A 16,852-nucleotide genomic window follows, 5' to 3' on the forward strand; every position below is an offset into this window, starting at 1 on the left:
CATAATATTCCTCTGGAAGAATACACTACAATTTAGTGTTTATTCACCTGTGAGTAGATTTGGGTTGTTCTGAGTTTCAGGTTTTTACATTTTTTGCTTTTATACACACTTCTAAGACCAAATTGAAAGCATTTACAAATTTGTAAACTCAAAATGCATATGAGTAGATGAAATCACTTTAATAAAGTTCAAAAATAAGAGTAACTGTTTTATCTTGCTTAGGGATATATGTATGTTTAAATAAAACTATGTTTAAGGTGAAACTATATTAAACATAAAATTAATGGTTGTGAATGATGAGTGGAGAGAAGCATGCTGACAGTATTTGGAATGTCCTTTTTTATATTTGTGGTGAGTTCAAGGTTCATATTCTAAGTTATGCTACACAATTTATGTAATATTTTATTTGTGTAAAATGTAAAATATTTTCACAAGAACAACTAGCCTTCTGAATCAGACAGAGTAGATACAATTGCCCTTGTTTTGCAGGAGGGAAATTGTATTTAAGTAATTTTCTTTTTCTTTCTTTTGTAATTTGGTCATGGAGATTGGTCCCTGGGGATGTTACCACTGAGCTAAATCTCCAATCCTTTTTATTTTTTTAAATTTTGAAACAGTCTAAGTTGTCTTTACTGGTCTCAAACTTGCTATCCTCCTGCCTTAACTTCCCAGTCACTGGGATTATAGGAGTGCACCAGGGTGCCTGGCTAAATTTAAGTATTTTGTCCAAGACCTGTTGGTAAATTTTGGAAATAAGCAGATGCAGTGGCACAGGCCTGTTATCCCAGCAGCTCAAGAGGCTGAGTCAGGAGGATCATGAGTTCAAAGTCAGGCTTAGCAATTTAGTGAGACCCTTAGCAACTAAGTGAGATCCTGTTTCTAAATTCTAAATAAAATATGTTAAAAAGTGCTGGGATGTAGCTCAGTGGCTAAGTGCCCAGGGGTTGAATCCCTTGTACCAAAATAAATAAATAAATAAGTAAATTAAAAATAAAAAAAATTGGAAATGGGCTAGAAACCTCATTAATATACTGATCAATTACTTTTATACTCACTTCCTCTATAACTCTTCCTCTTTCCTACTATCCAGCTATTGAGTTACAAATCTAAGAGTCATTTGTAATGCTTCCTTCTCTATGTCCACAACCAATTAGTTTCCAATTCCTATTAATATTATCACCTTAATAGATTTAAGTCAATGGGATTCTCATTATCCCCATGGACAACCTTATAGATCAATTCGTTGTCATTTTATCAGATTGTGACAACTACCTTTCCTTGTCTCTGGTCAATTCCACTGTCAAATGGAAAATCAGATCGCCCCCTTTTTACATGTGATCTGACTTCTGACTTCCATTCCTCACATTTTCAATTTCCATATTGTCTCCGGGTTGAAGCCTGTGTTTTCTGTTAGAGCAAGCCCTCCACAGCCTGGCTTCTGCGGACCTCTCTAGATTCATGCTTTGCTATTTCACTCATTCACACCACACCCCCCAACCACTGTGGGGTTCCAGAACACAGAGCCTTCTAAACACCTCATAAACCCTAGGAAAAATTCTTTTTGGAGAACTATCTCTTATACAAATCATAATAAACCCACTTTTCAGGTTAAAAAGAATTTGCACATAAATACATAAAACTTGAGCAGAGTTATGAAAGGCCACTTTTTATAGAAATCCATACAATTGAAATAATTAATATACTCAGTGAATACTTATCAGTGAAATACCTCAGTAACCAAACCAGGGAAGTTCTTACTTTTGTGGAGTCCACGCTCTTTTTTTAGCTATATTGTCATAAAATTAATTATTGGTTGATTTGTTTTTAAAATTTCCTTCTTACATTTCAGAACATATATTACTACTACTACTACTACTGGGCCTCAGACACTTTTTGTCAAATTTTGGAAGCTCATGGCTCTTGGCACTCAGTCTGCCTCTAGCACTGCCCACTGGAACAACAGCCCTGCCAGAGCACTGTAACTGTCTTTTCTCCAAACTTCCCCTGTTCTGCTCCTTCTACCTACAGTGTCTTTGTACTCCATCCCCTATTCCCAGGCTCTCCAGAAGTTTTCCCCTCTGTGTCCCACCAGTTCTGCTCTAGACCTGAGTAAATCCCAGAAAGCCTCTCACAGTGCTTCCTTGCTCGAAACCCTCCATTGGCCTCCCATTAAGCTCACAATAAAATTCAGTCTTACCGTGGTTTTTACAATAGTTTCATATAATCAGGTCATTGGTTAACTCTCCTATTTCATTTCCCTCCATTCTTCTTTTTCCTCCCTCTGTCTAGTCACACTGACTTTCTGGTTGCTTTGATGTGTGACAGATGTGATCCTGCCCAGACACGGCATGGCTTCCTTCCTAACTGCATCCTACCATCCACTCAATAGCTGCTTCCTTAAAAAGTTTTCCATAACCACCCTATCAAAAATAGGACTGCTATTCTCATTCTCTTTCCCAAGATTTCGTGCCCCATTGCCCTTTGCTTTTCCCAACAGAATATCACATATGTGGTTGTGGTTGTTTATTACCTATTCTGTTCCCAAAGAAATTTTTCCCATTTTGATTACTGCTAAATTCCCAGGCTATAGAAGAGTATCCAACACATAGTAGGGGCTCAATAAATGTATATTGAATGAATGGATGTGTGAATGGTATTTACCCCAGTATACTACACTTTCTGTAGGTTTTATGATCAGGTGGATTTGTGTGCTTCTCTACCTTCTTCTGCTGCATTAATGACAATCTCTACTTATCTGTCTATGTTTTCCACTATACGTACAACTGCTACAGAGTAGAAACTATGCTTAACCATCTCATACTTAGAATACAGTGGAGCTAGAGTAACTCAGTTAGTGTTTGTCATGAGAAGATGCATAGGATATTCTTCACTGGGCAAGTTTCTGGGCTAGATTTTCAGGATTTAAATCTTTTATTAGTCTACAACTTTTCAAGAGAAAAACGTTGTTATCCCCCTGTGGCTGATTCTTCATCACAAGGGGTTCCATTGTATATGTAGCAGGTTATCATATTTCCTTGAAATAAAGTTTTACTTTGCATTTTTCAGAATTTATATTTTCCTATTAAGTCATTACACATACTCTCAGACATTCTTAAAGCAAGACTTACAAAAATTCAATGAACTAAAGAACAAAATGTAATTCTAGGTAGTTTATTTTTTTAATTTAATCCATGAGTATTATCTTGTTTTACTTCATGACAAGAAAGATAAAGGCAGGAAACCTTCCAGAAAAACATCCTCAAAAATGATATAATCTTCTTCTAGGGACAGTTTCATTTGTTCATACACTCATATTTTCCTTCCATCACTCAAATATTTTTTTAAGTGCCTGCTTAGAAAATGTAGTTAAAATAGGTTGTTTATGAATGTCTGGGCATTTACTGTCTTTAACTGATCCTTAGCTTATCCTTTTCCCTTGAGGTATTTCAAGAGAGTAGCAAAACAATCTTTGTCTCCTTAGCATAAACTAAATTTTAGACAGGTTTCTTCCTCACTAGAAACCCCTGAACTCCCTTTTCTTAAAACATTTAGAAACCTGCACTTACAAATGCTTTCACTTCCTCCTTAAGATGTTAATCTTTTCCCAGTCTCTTGCCCGTTTTACAACCCAGAAAGCATCTTTGGATGGTTAGTCATAAAGAAGGACACCTTCCCTACCTCCCAGTCTCTCTGGGAAGATAGGATTCTAACTTAATCATGGATTAGCAAACACATTGACCAATCCTCAAGTATTCTCCTCCTAGCTCACCCCTCAGCTAAAAAAAACTCAGGTCTGTAAAAATAAAAGATATTTTAATAAAAAAAATTTAAAAAAAACCCTCCCCAGCCCTTTGTTTCACCTGAGTTGAGTTCAACCCCTCTCCCTTCTTGCAGTCTTCCTGACCTCTACTGCACTTGTCTTAAAGTCTTCCTTGTCTGCTTAACAAATGTGTTTGGTTGTTTTTCTTAGAAAGTTCCAGTTCCCATCATGTGTCTGTTTCTCTTGCTCCAAAATGCAAGAGGAATTATTTTGTTTATTTGTTTTACTAAGGCATGTATTAAACTTGTATCATTTATAGACCTCTTTTTTATTGGTATGTTACCATTAAACATAGTTGGAATTCATTATGCCATATTCATACATGCATACAATGTTCCCCAGGACATTCTTATTCCCTCATCTCCTCCCTCCCTTTGATCTGCTTATTCTACTCTACTGATTTCTCTACTACTATTAGTATTTTAATTGTGCATTATGATTATACATATACGTGGAATTCATTGTGGTATGTTTATAAATGGACATAGAGTCGTTTGGTGGATTTTGTTTCCCACTACTTATCCTTGTCACCCTTCCTCCTCAATCCCCTTCATCTAATCTACTGGTATAGACCTCTTTACTTAAGAAGGGGAAGGAAATAAACATTTTGCAGACCTCCAATCTGTGGAAAATTATTTAAATTTTAAAATGTATATTACAAAAGAGAGTTTCCATGGTTGGTATTTTTTTAAAGATCATCATGAAAATGAAAATACAAATTTGAAACATTATTGTGGACCATTTGACCCTGAAAATGTGTGCCCTGTCTCCTTCTAAATTTTCCAAGGACCCTTGAAAACAACTTTGAGAAACTGGTAGAACCTTGACTAAGTACTGGGTCGATGCCCATTATTATACAAAATGTAGAATTTTAACTTTCTATTTTAAAAGAACAGTGCTTCTAATAGCCAAATAAATGGACAGAGAGAATCACAGACGCACAAAAACTTGGTGTCAAAGAACCCTGACCTTTAAAGTGTAAAACTGTAATTTATAATTACATTTATTTATTTATTTCATCTACTGTCTGGCATACATATTTAAAATCCTGTAATCTTGACCCCTCACTGTGTGAACTTGGCCATGGATGCAAAGTGTCAGTCAACCTCCCGGCTCTGCTTTTAGAAAGAACTGTCTATATCAAATGGCCTTGACATGTAACAACTGGCAAATGACAACCTGGGATTACTGCATGCTGCTTAAACAAATGATTAGCCCACATAACATTTACTAAAGGATTCGTGGTTTTAAGGTAGGGACATTCACTTGAATAACAGAAAAACAGTCTACTAATAGGTTGATTTTGCTTATGGTGAGTTAAAGATAAAAGTGGTTTTTACAAATCAAAGTGCCATATGTGTCTTAAATAATATTAATTTTGATCAATAGTGAGCATTTCTTGCTCATATGTGTACTATATAAAAATAATGCATTTAAAAGTTTATTAGGATGAACTGTATAAAATATCTTAAGAATACATAGAACAATGAGCAAAGCATTCTCATAGACCTTTTCCCCCTCAGATGCATGTCATTTCTTTACAAAATAAATTACTCAGATAAGTTCATGAACAAAATAATAGTTATTTAATATTTGAAAGCTTGTGCTTAATAACTTATTACTTAAAAACTAAAGCATAGCACACATATTTACAGAAATATGGACATATGAAAAAATACCATTCAGAAGTGTATCCAGCACGTAGGGCTTTTTGTCAAAGAAGTAGTAGCAGCTGCAAGGGGAATGCAGGTGGGGCAGCAGAACCTGACCACAGGAAAGCAAAAGCAACTCTAATATATACTCTGTTCAGGATTTTAAAAACCAAGAATGCACAGCTGAATGAATTCCTGAGATGCCAACTCTTGAAAGATTTGTGGATTTCAGATTGTTGATATAAACTCAAACAGGACAGGATGAATAAGTTGGTGGATATTTTTCCCTCTCCATGAAGTTCGGTCACACTTTCCTGATCCGTGCATACAGTATATGATCCATAAATGTGGATTAACCAAAATACAGGAATCTTCTGTCCTGACTCCTTGGGAAAGTACACATGTGTTAACTCTTCTACCCTGAGAGAAAGGTAAAATAAGTGTCCTTTAAGCAGAGGCAACTTTAATGAGGGTGAGTCATATCAGGCAGGGAGGCAAGCCTTATTTATTTTTATTACACAACACTTTAAACTGGGACCATTTCTTAAAGGCCAAATGACAGACATGGGCCAAGATTAGATGCATCCTCAGCTGGCATGCTCCTGCCAGAATGAGGATTTAGAGGAGTGAAGCTGGTAAGAAATAGCCAAAAGTCCAGGGAAGGGGAAGCAGAGAAAAATAAACATCTCCAAGTGAACAAAAACAGGTCACAGTCATTTCTCTCAGGATGAAAATGTGTGACATGGGCTTTTGCATTCATTAAGTCAGAAATTTCAGAATAAGAGGAATTAGGAAAGAACCCAAATCGTGGGGAATAATGTTACTATTGTACTTGGGAGGGCTCAAATAAAAGTTACTGAGTCCTTTTCCAAAACCACTAACTGAATGGTGTGTTCTCAAAAAGAACTTCCTTCTAGGAAAAAGGAATTAGGTTTATTTTCCCATTTCACATTCAATTACAGTAGGGAATTTAGTAGCTCATCAACTAAAGTGCATATTATGGAGGGAAACTTCATTGCCCTGTGGCAAAAATGAATTCCAAGACTCATCAAGTGACAGTGCTTTATATTGGACATATGACATCACTGAAGCAAACTCATTGTTGACTATTTCAAAAGTTATGATGTTGTTTCTGGCTGCATCTAAAAATGACAGTTCCATATTTAGCCTTTCCAAGGGTATCATGCTCTAGTATTTAAACTAAGCAATAATTTAGTGCATAAGTTTGCACTGGGTTTTGGAAATCTTTTGATGAATACATTTTACTCTTTTCTCAGAAGCAGCATCAAAACTTGTGTCTAAGCTTAAATATTTCCCCAGAAGACAATGGTAGCCTTCTCTGAGACATGTGAATTCCCCCCCAAAATTTATGATTCCATGCGTTACGCAAACATAGGGGAGAATCAACAGTATCTTCTTGATCCTATCTACACAAGTTGCAAGGAAGCTGGGGTTGCATTCTCTGTGTACGCTTGGGACAAAGTGTGAATCTGCCAGGAGATTCTTAGGGGTAGAGGAGAAGAAGTGATAGCTCAGTATTATCAACAGCTAATACATTTCTAGAAATCCAAATATGTCAAATTCAAAGGAATGACTTTAATACAGCAGTTATGAATAATTCTGCACAGTACAAAAATTGCTACAGATAATAAAAGTTACCTATAAAGTCATATGGAAGTTTTCTAGCAGATTGAAATTTATACTATTGTAATGCCTCAATAGAGATTTGGGGGCAGATTAAGGGAAATAAAATTTGAAAACAATTTAAAGTGACTTTATCTGAATTAAAACATAAGACAAGAATTTTATTATATGCTGTCTTGCTATGTGATTATTCTTTAACTCAGAAGTAGTTAAAATAATTATTTCCTTCATAACAGGATTTTAAAACTTTCTTATACATTATATATTTTCATGCATATCTTCTTATATATTTTTCTTAGAAAACCAAGTTTTTATAACATAAAAAATTAAATACAATATAATTAATTACTTGCAGTTTGATTCTTTGAAATATGAAAGATATGTCAATGAACTCCAAAGTACAATATTTGAGAACAATATATGAGAATATAAGAGGGACAAAGAGAAAATTTAAGAATAGCATGTTTTGTTGAAAACAAAATTAGCTTCCTAGGATGATTACTGAAAAAACGGCTTGTGTAGTAAAGTAAACAAAGAGAAAGAGAAGAACAAGAGACGATCTAGGGAGAGGGTCTGCGATGGGAAATGAGGCAGTGTGAGAGAACAGGGGTCTCTGACCTTGAGCTATAGGTTATTTATTATGCAGGCCTGAAAAACTTTGTCCTCAGACTTTAAGAGTTTGGTTCAGACTTGAACTTTTTTTTTTTTTTTTTAACCACAATTAAAAGTATTTTGATATAACTATAAAAATGGATAACTACATTATTTGTAGTATATGTTGTTTTGACACTCTTAGAAACTATTTTGGAAAAGTTTTTATAATGTACAAACATAGAAGTTGATATAATACAGTTATAATCTAACATGGGTACCCATCAACCTACAGTCTATTTTGTTTCATGTGCAATACCTCATCATCTGTTCCATGTTTGCCTTTGATTATTTAGAGCAAATGCCAGGGCTAGGGGTGTAGTTCAGCAACAGCATAACATTTTATCTGTAACTATATCAGTGTCTCTCTTTAAAATATAAAGACAAAAACAAACCACAACACCACTGTCACATATAAATTTTAAAACATAATCATCTAGTCAATGTCCAAATTTTCCTGATTGAATTATAAATGTTACTGACATTTTCCAAATCAAGATCCATGTAAGGTTTGCAATTGATTCATGAACTTCTTAAATATTTGTATCCTAATGATTCCCCTTTAATCTCTCACTTTTTTATCCTGAAAATTATTTTGTTTATGGAAATGGTTTAATTGTCTTTTAGATTCTTGATTTTGCATCACTAATGATATTAAAATCTTGACAATCTATTAGATGGAAAACTTTATTTCAATGAATTTCAATTTACTTGAGCATGGATGACTCTGAACATCTTTTCATATATTAGAGAGTCACATAACATACATTTATTTCTTTTTCTGTGAATTCACCATTTGTGTCTCTTGCCCATTATATTATTGTTATTGATTAGTTTCCTATTACTAATTAGTTCTTCTTTGTTTTTAGAAGCTCTTTGTATATGAAAGATGTTAATCCTTTGCTTATAAGTTGCAAATATTTTTGTCCTCATTTGACATTTGTCTTCTTACTTTTTTGTGTGGTAGTATATTTATATGTTTGTTGACATACCAAATAATTTATTTTAATGTAACTTTTTACTTTGTGAATTTATGTCATTGTTAGAAATATTTTTACTTCTTTTAGGTCATAGAAGAACATACCCCGGTCACAAATTTTAATTGGTAAGGATTTTGTTGAGTAAGTAACTACTTTGGTACAATAATATGGAAGTAAGAAGAGTAGGAACAGAAAGTGAGACAGTGGAAACAGTAAATTTAGGAAAGCCAGCATTTAAGGAGAAATATTCAGTTTCACAGAGAATCCCTATATTTATCTATAGGGACAATGAAGTTGCTTCTCTTGAAAGGGAGCTAAAACCACTTTTACCTGAGGATTTTAGCAGAGTATTTCCAGAGACCTGTGAGTAAGGCTTGGTTTCACCTGAGCAGTTGACAACTGGGTAACAGAGTTATGAGCAATATCCGTGTTCACAGCTGTTCTCCATATATGAATCTCTTTACCTCAGAGGTGCCATCAATTTAACATGTACCTACATACTGATATATTAAAGGGGAAGAAGCGTTTGACAAGGTGAAGTCTTTCTTTTCTTTTTTTTTTTAAAGAATGAAAGTATTCACTCTGTAACTTGATGTGTAACTTAGACTATTTTTAGATGGAGATTAAGCAAGGTAACTCAGTGGTGCTAATCCTGTGGCTACTAACTTGACTTTCATTTGGTTCTCGTTCAATAGATTGCTAGGCCTATGGTTATGAAAATATTCTGCTTGAGTGGACTTTAGTATGTTCATGAGTAACACAAAGTGATTTTTAGAGTTCTTCATAGATTGACACATACACTTTATATTTAGCATTAGGCATACCTGTAACCATACCGCTATGGTTCACAACATAATGTGAACAAAATTTTCATTTAAAAAGAGTATAATTTCTCATTGATGCACCTGATTTACAGTTATATGTTAACCTTATGTGATTCAAACAGAACCTACTAGAAAATTTACCTCGAAAGACATAGGAAGGGATACCGGTTATCTCAACTAATCCTGTATAACTACCAAAGGGCATATATGACCAAAGGGCATGTAAACTCCTGAGAACAGAAGGTTTTGAAGGATTCCAACTGTGATTGTTTAATAGCCACTACAGTAGAAGTTGCACAGTAAGAGCATAGCTCTTATGTGTCAGCATAGCTGATTTTTCTTTCTGAGTTTTGGTTGCTTTATTTGTTGAATGAAGTAGTATATTGACTCTCTCTGCCTTGAAAAATCTTTTTCACTTACTTGCTGCATAGAGCTGTTCAATAAACAGGAGATCCACCCCCTTTTCAATAACACAGAATACCCCCCTGTTCTCTGTTATAGATATATAGCCTTATGATACAGGAGGAATCATGTACTTGCCTTGAGATTCTAGGGAAGACCAGCTTTTCCTTGGTAAGGTCAGTGTATGTCAAATAATGCCCCAGGAACCTGAGCTGCATCTCTTAACCTTTTCTAGTTTATAAAACAAAACAAAATAAAACAAAAATAAACAAACAAAAAAACTCCTTGAATTGCCAAGATGAACCTGGATATTTATTGATTCTTATGAAGCATGAGTTATCAAGTTAATTTAAGGGCTCAAGTGTTTCTGAGTACATTTACCAGACAGATTAGAAACATCTCTACTAACCAGCAGAATTTATATCATTATCTGCCTCTATACTTAGACACTGCTGAGAGAAATGGGAAATTAATAAGGTAACAATAAAAATAACAGTGAAAATTGCTTTTCTGAAAGATGCAAAAAAAAAAAAAAAAAAATACGTTTCTTTCCTGACCTCAGGAAATTCTAGCCGATCTTTCACTATGATGTCTGCTTATAAGGAGATCCAGTACAGATGCCCATCATCCACTGTCTGTTCTAAAGTCATTCTCTGAGTTATGGAAATTGCACCTGAGTTTATCTGGGTATTTTTCTGGACAACATAGATAAAGAAAAAACAACTCTTTGATTAAATAAATTGAGAATTCAGACATGTATATTTAGTCTTAGAGAATATTTGTTTGAAGGCAGTAATAAGCACATATTTTAAAATAATAGCACTAATTACAAGTGATTCCCTTCTCATTAAATTAGGTTTTGAAGAACTTTTACTTAAAAATCCTCTTCTTAACAATTAAACGGTGGACTTCGTTTTAGCCATTTCATTGATCACCATGGAATTAACCCCTCAAATTAGTTTGGATCAATGCGGATTTACATTATAAACTACAAAAGTTGGTCCACAGGCATGACAGACATGGCAAGAGAAATTAACACTTCAAAACACTACCAATTTGGTGACCTACTTCTAGGGAAGATTAACCTATAGTAAGGATGTGAAACTAAATTAAATTCCAGTTAAATACAAATATTTTTCTTCTCATACTGAGTCATCTGATTTAGACTCCGTAGGGTGCAGTGTTACCTTGCTTGGTGAACTGCATAATTATTTATAGATTTTCTTGACATTGGGCTTACCCCTTATCTAACTTTACACAGGCAGTCTAGTTAGTGACTCTCGTAGAGATACCCTGCTGCATAATATAGTCCCACATGGTAGGTCAGGGCCCAGATGCCCCCTTTTTCCCTTCTTTGTTGATGGTTTGAAAATATCAGGATGATGACTGCATGCCACATTGGTTTTATAATTCCTAATCTAATGTCTCAACAGGGGGCTCTAATTCCACATAATGTGTATAAAACAAAGAGATAAATGTTACTTATTATTAAGCACAGAAGTTCAAGGACCTATTGTGAAGCTTTGTACTTACTGATGGAATTCTAAAACTAGGTTATATAAAAAAAGTCATTTCTTGATGAAGCATTAATGATGAATAAATAGCAAGACTTCAGGAGACTAAAATACTTAACACTTTTAGAATATGCACTAATAATGGAATGTGAATTATATTTCTTGTAGGTTACAATATTCTTTCTACATGTTTACTGAGCAAAATCTTTAAGCTCTTAAAAGTAACAGTTTGTGCTTATCTGTATATGTATATGTTTAAGACGATGATTTTTGCCTCATAAGATACATTTGGTTGACTTTAAGCCATTTTCATGTGCTTTTCTTCCTTGAGAAAAGAAAGGGGGAAAATTCCATAGAAACAAACTCTAGAGAACATTTTTGTACTATTTAACATAGAAGTAAATAGGAAAAAAAGAAGATGATAATGTGTCTTCTAAGGCAAGGGCCCCCTGAAGCGGACAGAGAGGCAGATAAAGACCAGATTAAGTTGTCCATTCCCTTAAAGGCCATGTTATCCTTAAACATTCTAAATGAAATTCCTTGTGGTAACTGGTATGCATAAGAGTCTGAGGGGCAGATGCCAGACTCTCAACATATTAATTTGCAATTAGAAGTCAGGCAACCATATGGACTTGAAAACTTTATTGACTTGGTTAGCATATTCCTTCTCCATAGTCAGGCTATGTGGGGAACTAAATTATAATCAGGAAGATGCTATTTGAGAGCAGAATCTGAAGAAAAAAGGGTTAAATAAGTTAAATATGCAATGACTGCAATCTAAGGCAGTTTTACTCATCCTGCCCACAAAGAAAGTGGCTTGACCATGGAAGTGAAAATTAATAAAATCCATCAGCTATCATCACCTCCATTCACCTCCTCTGGAAGAATAGCCTTGCCATATTGATTAGAAGCACCTAATGGTTGCAGGTGGAGTCTTTCTCTACCTTACAGGGTGTTTGAATTCGGGTAACTAACAGCTGCCTCTATGGCTTATTATTTCTGTGCAAACATGTGCCTTTCTGATGGACACAGTCCTTTTGAAGGTGTGTGTGTGTGTGTGTGTGTGTGCGCGTGCACGCACACGCATGCATGCATGCTCGCACGCGTGCATTTAGAGTAGAAGTAAGAACAACTGTTTGGCCTATGAACCACCTTGTCTCTTTCTAGTAACTGTACATCTTTGATCCATTTTTGTTCCTTTATAATTTTATAATAATTTTATAATTTATTTCTCCATGGACAAGCTCATTTTCCTTAGGTCAGAGTTCTTTTGAGGGACATTTCTTTTTAGCCTTGTATTTATTAAGAAATGTGATTATGTTTTTGTCACTGAAAAAATAGGTAAATGATAAAACTATAAATAAAAAGAGAAATTGGCATATCAATTCTGACAACTAACTATTCTACCTCTTCCAGTATCAAAGTCTTTTAGTAGAGCTAGACAAATTTTCATTTGATAAACAATGATTGAATATAATAGATAATTTGAATTATACATGGTTGTTATGATCTATTGAGTGGTTTACAGCATCTGAGAACTACCCATATAAATCCTATATAAATTAACATATGAACCAACATATGGCAACATACAAGGTAAATTTGAGATTTGTTCTCAAATTTGGACTCTATTATTTTCACTTTGTCTATGTCTTGGTTTTCTTGGTTTATTTTGGATACTATGATGTCATCACTGTGACTTATTATGAAAACAAACAAAAATATGTCTGTCTTCTGACTGCACATAAAGAAAAATGGAATCTTAACCAATGAAGACAAACTGTTCTATTTAACCTTTTCACAAACAATGCTCCTGGGATTTGTCTGAAAGCATCCACTGCATACTATGTTGGGGAATGCTTCTGAGTGAGGGTTTGGGCACAGCTCTTTGAATTACCTCAAGATGTTTGCTTTATGGGGAGTAACTCTGCTTTTTAAATTCTATTAAAAATCAATTTAGTTTCTAAAAATGGCACTCTAATTTAAAAATTTCTCAAGGCATCCTTTGGCCCTTTGCTAATAACTGTGGGTAGTATCAGCCCTTGAGAAGCTCCCTATTTGAAACCACATGCAGGCTGTCAGAGGGTACTTTCTAGCATCACTCTATCTAGTACAGTAGACAAAGTCCTGGGTTAGGAATTGAGACACCTAGATTCTAATCCTGAATAACTGTGATTTCAAGCAAGTTATTTAACCCTTGTCTGTCAGCCTCAGATAAGGACTGACTTTTCATCCTTCCCAAATTCATATTTTAAAGCCCCAAGCCCCAGTACCACAAAAGGTGACTTTATTTGGAAATAGGTTTTTTATTAAAATAATCGAGTTAAAATGAGTTCATTAGGGTGGGCATTAGTCCAATAACTGGTGTAATCATATAAGAAGGAGAAATTTTGAGACAGATATGGGTACAGGAAAAACAATGTGTGAACATAATAAATGCAGTAAAGTACAAGAAAAGGAGAGAGTTCTGGATCAGACTTTTCCCACACCCTTCTGAACAAGTCAACACTTAATCTAGGATCTCTAACTCCAGAACTTTAAGACAGTAACTTTCTGTTGTTTATGACACCCAGTTTGTCCTGTTTGTTATAGCAGCCCTACCAAACTAATGTAGTCTCTTACGCTAAAAGGTGATAATGAGATCTTCTTGTAACAGCCTGTCAGACTCATTACTTCTCTTCTGCATTATTGAAATTATTGTTTCATCTACCCTTTATACTGGTGCACTCATATGTTTGAAGTACAAAGCTGATCTTATCAATGTGTTGCTTAAAACCCTTCAGTGAAACATCTACAGGGTAAGGTTCATAGCCCCATCTATGGTAAAAGAAAGGGTCTTATGCTTTGCTACAAAGTTGCCATTTCAGATAGCCTCTCTACTCCCAAATACCACTGTATCAAGACCAATGACAAAGGAATTGAAGGCATAGGACCCTGGACTCTGTTGTAGTAGACTGAAAGGGAGAGAAGATGGAAAGGGCAAGAAGAAAGATAAAATGGCAAAGATACCTTAACTCATATAGTTTCTGTGCAAATATTTTTTGATTCATATTTTAGTTCAATAAATGAATTAAAAAGTTTCAATACTAAATTTATTTAATTACAAGTTTTTCAGACATCTCATGGCATAAATAATTGCTTATAAAACATTTCCTTTGTGTATGAATATGTGTGTTTATGAACACCAGTCCTCACACATTCTAGGCAAGAGCTCTACCATGGAGCTACATTCAGGCATATTTCTAAAATTAAAATCCCAGGATTTTATGTATAGTGGCAGATACTTTACTGATGCGTTTCTGCACACCCAGGTGAGACTGGTCAGCTTTGCTCCATGTTGACAAAGTATACCGTCTAAACCTTGATTATGTCGGGCATCACATGAAGCAAATACAGTTCTCTCACATGAGCCTGTCAACTACTTGAGGTCAAGGACCAGGTCAGAATCTTTTTTTAATTCGATATACAGAGTGTATACTTGACATTTGGTAGATGACAGAACAAAACAAAACAGAAACAATCAGCGAAGTGTATTGAATGGTTTTGGTCTCCTAACATCTTAGCTTCCGCTCCTAAAATATGCACTGGTTCTTCCTCAGAAATGTTTCAGTTGAATTGTGAAACAAAATAAAGCTTTTGATTTATATCCTTTTGGAAGCAGATAGAATGTACTTTTTTAACAAATAAAAGTTATAATATGCCATTGTAACATACCAGTTAGTCATTCCAGAATTGCTTAGAAGAATCAAAACTGTCACTAAACATAGTGACATTTGCCCATGGGAATGGCCACAAGAGAAGCAGCTGAGGGGCAAGTCAACCCCTGCCCACTGGAGCTCGTGTTGCAACTCCCTACATTTTTTCTTTCCAGAGCATCCCCAAAGATTTGCTTTCATCTGCCACCTGTGGACAGCTGCCCACTCTTCTAAATGACCTTTGTCTGAAACTTCAGCCATGAGACTGCAAAATGAGTTTCCTGTGTACCATTCCAAGCACAGCTTTCCAGTCCAGTCCAGTCAACCATTTTCCTGTGATCCAACAACCCATATGGATAGAAACTTTAATATATGAATGTGGTAACCAGAGTTTACTTAGGGAGTGAAGTAGAGACACAGTTTTTTATAACATCATTTTATAGTCTATCAAACCCTTTCTATTTTTAGTATTTTACATTTTGTGATAATACATTTAGGTTTTTAGATCTTATTAATATGTAATCATATTAAATTGAAAAATATATCAAGAGCAAAAAAAGGTTTTAGGGAATAGGCCAAAGGACGGGGTTGGGAAAGATGAAAATGGTGGAGACTATGAATGGAAAAAAGAAAAATAAAACTGGTAATGCTTGTAATTCACAAGGTCCTGTGTATATTATTCTTGACTACTCAGATGAAAATGGAATCACAGGGGGAGGAGGTCTTATATTGAAGCAAAACCCCTCCAGACTTCAGTGGCTTAATTGGTGGCTTTTTAAAAAATTGCGAAAGGTTTTAAAATTACCATTCCAAATTCTATGAAATGGAGCCATTTTACTGCTTCTCTACCCTATTATTTTAAGTTTTAACATTTTTTTTCCTGAACTAAGTGTGGAAGATTAAGGTAACATAATTTGGCTCTGGGGTCAGCCTTGGCATTCTTCATTCTGCCCAGATGTATATGATTACATTTTCTATTATGTGAGCCATGGGGACATGTGGTTTTTTCATCAAAAAGTGATGAAAGAAAACATCTTTAGGAAAGCTGAAAATATTGCCTAACTTAGGAAACAAGCTTCTTAGACTGGAATTTTTTTTCTACTTGGCTACCCAGCAGTCTAAGTGGAGTATGTGTGTGGAGAGTGTTGAGGGATAGGGTCCTAGTGGAGAACAAGCCTACAAACAAACAAGCCAGAAATATGTAGCTCATTCAAGTTCAAGTCAAATTCTACCTTGCTCATAGTTTATACCCCCCAAAAATTTTTGAAAAAAAAAAGCAATTTATGTAAAGAAGTGATAAATTGTACTTCTGTAAAGCTAGTAAATAACAATACTGCTAAAAGTAATACTACTTATTCACTCTCCAGTATCCCTGAACTTAATCCTTAATTAATTGGAAAATACTGTGAAGACTGTTGAGTTGTTTCTTCATTTACTCTTTGGACAAAATTTAGGTTTAAAATCCTACTTCTACCTAAGGAATTAGGAATTTAAGAAGATAGCAACTCCCAGGCCCTGCAGTGAAGTCTGAGTTCAGTGTTGTTAGCTGAGCACCCCGCACATCAACTCTGGTCACATGAAGAATTACTATCTCCTCATAAAATGTTGACCTTTTGCACCTTTTGGTGATCACTATTTATTTATTTATTTATTTATTTTTTAGGTTATCA

The 16,852-nt window shown here is 34.9% G+C and overlaps 1 long non-coding RNA gene across 1 annotated transcript; it reads left to right on the forward strand.

Moving 5' to 3' along the window:
- The first annotated feature begins 4,978 nt into the window (after positions 1-4,978).
- LOC124991201 (uncharacterized) lies at positions 4,979-15,788 on the forward strand. Its single transcript, XR_007109892.1, has 3 exons — positions 4,979-5,072; positions 8,835-8,872; positions 15,359-15,788. It is a non-coding gene; the product is annotated as an uncharacterized LOC124991201 (long non-coding RNA).
- The last annotated feature ends 1,064 nt before the right edge of the window (positions 15,789-16,852 follow it).

The sequence above is a fragment of the Sciurus carolinensis genome, chromosome 8 (assembly GCF_902686445.1).
Source record: "Sciurus carolinensis chromosome 8, mSciCar1.2, whole genome shotgun sequence".
Classification (NCBI taxonomy): Eukaryota; Metazoa; Chordata; class Mammalia; order Rodentia; family Sciuridae; genus Sciurus; species Sciurus carolinensis.